The sequence below is a fragment of the Plutella xylostella genome, chromosome 17 (genome assembly GCF_932276165.1).
Source record: "Plutella xylostella chromosome 17, ilPluXylo3.1, whole genome shotgun sequence".
Classification (NCBI taxonomy): domain Eukaryota; kingdom Metazoa; phylum Arthropoda; class Insecta; order Lepidoptera; family Plutellidae; genus Plutella; species Plutella xylostella.
The window spans coordinates 1856085-1863200 of record NC_063997.1 but is presented as its reverse complement, the minus strand read 5'-3'; positions in this window follow the sequence as shown (position 1 = coordinate 1863200).

The following is a 7116-nucleotide window of genomic DNA, read 5'->3' as shown; positions in this document are numbered from 1 at the left end:
TTCATTGCCGAAATTACAGGATTTTTTAATTAGGTTCCTTCAGAATCTCTTTCAATAAGTATTTTAACAAACTTGTATTGAATTGAAAGCCAAGTTTAAATTGCTAAAGTAGATCATTAAGTCTTTAATCGGATAGGATTGATTAAGCCCTGAATCGAGCCCGTGACCTTTCGATTCAATTTCGGTTACTCCTGAATTATGTTCGGGTATCTGTTGATTCAATGAGAAAGGCTGTGTTGGCATAATTCAATGAGTACTCGCTAGGGATGGATAATAACCTTTTATTTAGTACTGTAGGTTAGTCAATGCGGCTTAATATTAGGTACTAAGAGGTATAAGCCTAGGCCTAAACCCTTCCTTCATTGGAAGGAGACCCGTGCCCCAGCAGTGGGGACGTAATGGGTCGTGATGATGAATAGGTATAAACTAATAGGTAATAGGTAACCTAACCGCAGCATATTGTCCAATGTTTTGTACTGGTACATATATTTTTTTGTTTGATTTAATTATTACTTAAGTTCTTTATATATAAGTACTTAGCTTTTGAAAGTTACTGTATTTTTGTTTTTTCATTTTTTTTTGCTGTGTGTCAAATAAATGATTTCTATTCTATTCTATTCTATTCTAACCTAACACCAGAATGCACTATCCAACGTCTTCTCTCCGTCCATCCACAGGTAGTCTGGAAGAGATCGCTCTAAGTGATAAGACCGCCATTTGTACATTTTGTTAAATTAAGTTTGATTTGTAATGTGTTTTTCTTTTTAGTGTGCAAATAAAGATTATGTAATATTATATTATTAAGGCTGATTTAGACAAGGCTAGTGACTGGCGCCGACACCGGAACAAGTTAGTGCTGACCAACTGGCTTCAAAATAATATTCATAATGCTACAAGTCAGCGCTGACTTACCGCCACTGTCAGCGCTGATTTGTTAAGACATCTATTCTGTTTCGCGTTTATAAAGAAAGATTTAAGACAGGGTCAGCACCAGTCGCTGACTATGTCACATACCTACTAATTTTGATCATCAGGAAACTGATACACAGAATTAAAATGTACGCAACTTTTGGTCCCTTACTACACACGGGGAAAACCTCTTTTTAACGATAAGCAAAACTGTATTTAAAATGTGTAAAATTTATACAGGGTGTTGCAAAATTGGTATACTAAGCCGTAACCTACATGTGCAGCATGGTATATCTAAGCCCGAAACTGAAATCAGAATATGGAAATTCGCGAAAAAAAAAATTAATTTTCCATAGTAAAAAAGTCACGTGACCAACAAAGTTTCTATGGAAAATGAATTTTTTTTTCGCGAATTTTCAAATTCAGATTTCAGTTTTGGGCTTAGATATACCATGCTGCACATGTAGGTTTCGGCTTAGTATACCCTTTTTGCAACACCCTGTATATTAATATGAATTGCTTAATGTGAATTACTTAGTATGGCTATAATACATCACTAGGGAACGCTCTTACAGTAATCGAATTTCATCAAAGTAATATAATTTCATGGAGCTCTACTCAAAAGCTCGAATAATTTTAATGTGACATTCTTACTAATACGATAGCACTTGTACCGCAAATATAATTAGTTAACACAAAACACAAGCTCTTCTTTTTATAAAGGGTGTTTCAAATACGTTGTAGTACTTATAAAATAGTATAATAAATTAATTACCTCAAAATTTAATGATAATACACTCACGGGCAATGAAAAGTTCCAGTAAGAAAATCACTAAATCACTCCTAAGTGAAAAAAGTTAGCTTAAAGACGCTATCTGCAATATGGAAGCACATTTACCAACGCATTGGAATATTACCAAGTAAAAAAGAAAATATTGTGATCAAATTCTAAATTAAATGTTTTAAAAAATTGCAGTAAGTAATTTATTTTGTAAATGGAACTATCCAAAAAAATTGGTACAAACCCGTGTATCGGCAGCAGTTACGTTCTTCGTGTGACGTAGTGGACGTGGCAATGACCACGATGACAATTTATATTCTTTACCATACAGCTACGGATCCCTAAAACGTAAAGGGAAAGCCCTATACGATGTGTATTATTATAAAATGTATTATACCAATTCGAATTCCTACATCGCTGCATAACAGTAAAATTGTTTACAAATAGATTAAAACGGAATTCAATGTTTTCATAATAAATTAATTCCGGTACGTAAAATTTAATGACATTATCATATTCTGTTAATTATGTTATCAAAAACAGTATTCTCGTAAATTGCCATTTATTATGGTTGTATATTTTGGAGGTCGTGCATATTTCATCTGGCTGTATTATATCTATCGACGACGATTTTATAAATACAGAACATAGAGCTTGTTATTCCTTGCGTCTAGTACGGGGTTTGCAATTTTTGAAAACGAAAATGGTTAAGTTTACTGATAGTTTCCGCTAGAGGCGCAACTTTGTATGCGACATAACGTAAACTTTTATAGTTTCGATCAACTATCAAACCTCATCACCTTGTACTAGACGTACTGGTATGAGTTATATTAAAGATAGTTTACGTTTGGCTTACAATAAATTTGCCTCCAGTGCCGTCAGTTAACCTAATCAGATACGTAATAAATTCGCATTAGGTACATAATCTTAGGAAAAGATCCCGCTTCAAGTAGAAAAAATAAAATATTTTTCTCCTAGTAAAGATAAGTCTAAGGAAGGTTTGGGTAAAGTTTTTTTTCTAAGTTAGCGCGGGATAATCTTATATATCTGCTCAGGGGTTTGCCACGAAACGATCCGATATGGCAGAGGGGCTACTCTTCCTTGATGGGATTGGAATTTTAGGAGAGCTGCTGCGCTAACCACGACTATATCACATTGCACTAAGCTCCAATTTCACAATAGTCGGTTAAATCGTAACCAGGGAAAAGTTGATCAATACGTCATCTCCATATTAAATTCTTGACAGATGTGTCAAAAGTCAAGCAATAACTTCTGGTTATGCTCTAACCCACTATGGAGAAATTGCCTCTAAACAAACTGATTGCATAACAGCTCTTCGAAACTTCGTAGTACTTCAAGCTAGAGTGACCCTCATGAGTTTCGTTTGTCTATTACCTATTACATTGGATCTTAAATATTTTAGTGTCCACTTTAGTATTTTCTTATACAGAGTGAGTGTAGTCACGGGCAATGAAAAAGTTCCACTCAAAAAAGACCGACACTAAACGACCCCAAATTTTTCACACATTTAATTAAAAATATGAACAAAATAGTACCGTTTTTAATAGGTAAAATGTACTTAAAAATGTTGCAGAAGGCGTGATTAAGTTAGCCTTTTCCGTTGAGGAGAAATTCGGTGCTTTTCTTAGTGGAAGCTTTTTTATTGCCCGTGAGTGTAGTTAGTTTTTCCCGTCAACTATGAAACCTGAACTCAAAATAGGTATCGTATTTTGGTACTGTTTGCCATAAAGTTGTTGTCAAAATCTCTGCAATATCTAACTTTCTTGACAGTAAATTAGTAGGTATTTTGCACAAAAGAACTTACATACAAAGATACTGAAATTCCTGAAATTCATTCTCGGAAATATACCTAGGTATATAAACACAGGCTTTGTAACGCGACGTACTTGCTATGTGTTTTGTGTGTTGTATAGTAGGTATGTGTGTACATTTTGCTGTAGACAGAGTGGAACTTTAACAATGATCGAGTAAAAAGGAAATCCATGGATTCAACGCAATGGGCAATATTATGATAGAAGAAATATAAAATCTCCATCTAAAACTAGGTACCCATTACAAAATAATAAGTATAATAAGTATATTATTAATGCTATTTTTTTCTCGAAAGTCAAAGTCAAGCTAAATGCTTTTATTCATCGTAAGTATAAATATAAAATTTTCTGATGAATGACAATTTTTACAAAGTACGCGGATACGCTAAGCTCCAGGTAACATTAGATAGCTTTGAATAGCTCACTGATAAAGCCCCACCCCGTATGCAACCTTACAACGCAAACTTACAGGAAGTGTGGTATATTATCGTCTAGAGGGGTAGCACGGGGTGCGGGGAGGGGAAACCCGAGGTCGGAAGTTGCTGATAACGTGAGAAGAAACTTGCTGAAACAAAATTTGTAAGTGAAGATAATTTTGTTGTAGATACTCGTAAGGGTTTTGTTGTGGGAGAGTTTTCTTTGAAGTTTGTATTGGCTGTTCGCTGAACATACCGCAAGTAAATTATCAACGTTAAAAACCTGGAAAACACTTATGTGGGGAAAGGAAATAATATTATTATGACTTATTTTATTTTTGTTAAACCTGGCTTTGTAAACCTTGGTTTATGTTATGTGGTATTTCTACTATAAGTACTAGCTGTTCTCGCGAGCTTCGCTTCGCCTTAAAAAGTTTTCTCGTAGGATTTCCGGGATAAAAAGTAGCATATGTTCTTTTTCAGGGTCTAGAACATTATGTATACCAAATTTCATTCAAATCCGTCCAGTAGTTTTGGCGTGAAATAGTAACAGGCAGACAGACACAGCTACTTTTGCATTTATAATATTAGTTAGAATTAGGATTATGTCTATGAAATATTTTTTCAATACTTATACTTACCAATAATTATTATTATGGTTTTGAATCTTAACCCATTGATTTTTGACCTCTTCAACATAAACATAAAGGCTGGACCAATCGCCATTGACGGATGTCGTTCAAACCACTTAAAATGACCATTCAGGAACCGGCCGTAGCCTTTTTGAAATTGGAACTGGGCGCATTTTTCGAACGTTCGTAATTTAAAATTAACGGAAATAAACGTCGCGTAACAGGTGGGAATAATTAAAGATCTTTCATTATTGGCCTATAAAAAGGTCTTATTTAATAATTGCCAGGTGTTTAAGCTTGATTGAGGATAATTAGGTTCGTTAATAATTTACTTTAGTGTGTGTGTGGTTAGAGAAGATGAATTACTATTGAACACATATTATTATGGCCCGTAATAGTGTGTCAATTTTTTCTCAAGTTAAATGTCACTAGATTAGAAAGAAAGAAAGAAATAGCAAATTACTCCTTCACGGAAAAGATCAGCTTAATGAAGCCGTCTGCAATATTCAAGTACTAAATGTACAGCGTATCAGAATACTATCAACTAAAAACGTAAATATTTTTATCAAATTCTAAATTCAATCTTTTCAAAAATTGGGGTCATTATTTGGTGTCTATATTTAGTAAGAGGAACTTTTTAAGAACCCATTAGTGTATGTAATAACAAAATAATATTTATGAATGCTTAGTATCAAAAATTATCTCTGTCTTATTATAATCGTAAATGAAAAAAGTGCCGAAGTATGTTTCCTATGTATATAGTATTCATCCCTGCAATATCTCATTAAGCGCTCCGTCGTTTGTATAGAGCTGAATTTCATGTTCGCTTAATAGAATAATTTAGAATAGCCTGGCTGCGAGAATAATTTAGAATAGCCCTGGTTGTGAGAATTTGTGAATTTATTCGCGTGCACTAATGTGAGTTCCGCGTTGTTCGCATCCGGACAGTATAAACTCACGCTCGCTCGCGGGTTTGCGTGTGAAATACTTATCTATATTGTTTTTACTATATTATTGTTTTTTAACAAGCGAGTTTCAAAGTAAATTTTAACCTTTTTGTAAATTTACAATACGGTCTATGAATTTGAGGGTATATATCTCGCACATTTACAATATTTACAGAGTGAAATACTCTTTAAGTCTTTAATATCAAAACTAATGAACGGATTTTGAAGAACTTTTGTATCAAGGAAACTGATAATACCTGAAAGGTTCGTGGGCTACAGGTACAGTACAATCTGGGGCAAAGAAAAACTGACCTCTCTCTATGGTATTATAATAAGTGTAGAATAAGTGTATAACAAGTGTAAGAATAATATGAACGAGCTACAAAACCGCTGCGATGTAGGTAATAATATTATAAGCACCTATCTATTAGAACTATAAATAATGCTGCATTACATAGATTGCTAGGTATTATTGTGTAGCATCTATGTTAAACGGACTGACAGCAGAATAATAGGGTTTTCGAATTACAGACTAACAGTTTTCGATGCAATACGGGTGACTGGAGACTACTGGGGGTCACTACATAATAAAAACGAACGAACGAGACACGCAATCAATTTGGTAAACATAAATATGTGGGGACATCTCACAACGGCCACCCGAATCGAAACTAGGCAGAACCTGTGATAGGGGTGTCGGAAAGCTTATATATCTACACAAAATCATAGATAGATACATATGGAATAGATAAAGGACAACCAGACAAAAGAAACAAGTGCTCATCACAGGAATGTTTGCCCTGGGTGGGATTCGCACCCGCGCCCCCCAGCTTCGGAAGCAGCTTCACTACTGCCTTAGCTACGGTGCCGTCGTAAATACAACGCGAAGGAGTCGACGTTAGCGCTACCGTTTCGTTTGTCCTAAGCTTTGGGGCGCTATAAGTATAAATAAAATATAAATATGTGGGGACATCTCACACACGGCCATCCAACCTCAAGCTAGGCAGAGCCTGTGTTATGGGTATCGGACAGCTGATATATCTACACAAATACATAGATAGATACATATTAAATATAAATATCAACACCCAAGACCCAAGTAAAAATATCTGTCTTTAAACAAATATCTGCCCCAGCCGGCATACCAGTCAGGGCCACTAACCACTACGCCATTCGACCGTCAGCTATGTTTACCACGATTCTATCTCGTTGTATTATGCATACCGATTGCATGTAAGCTCTCTTTTGTTCTTTCGTTTTCTGTAGTAACCCCCCAGTGCCCGTAATATAATCGCGTTTATTTAGTCGGCTACAGTAGTAATGAATAGAAATTTCCTAATTGATTGTTTTGGTAGTACATTTGCAATTACAGGCTCTTTATTATTATTGGAAATTCAATGAACATGCATTATTGTATTATTGTACTATATTAATACCATCGATCGATGTAAAGTCTGACCGTATATTTTAAAAAACGTAGGTATAGCTTATTGGAAAGCGAGCTTAAGTATGTAAACGACTAGAACAAAAGAATATGGGTATTTTGAGATTTAAAAAATATTTATATCGAAAAATAAGCTTCATAATTAAGTATCTTGC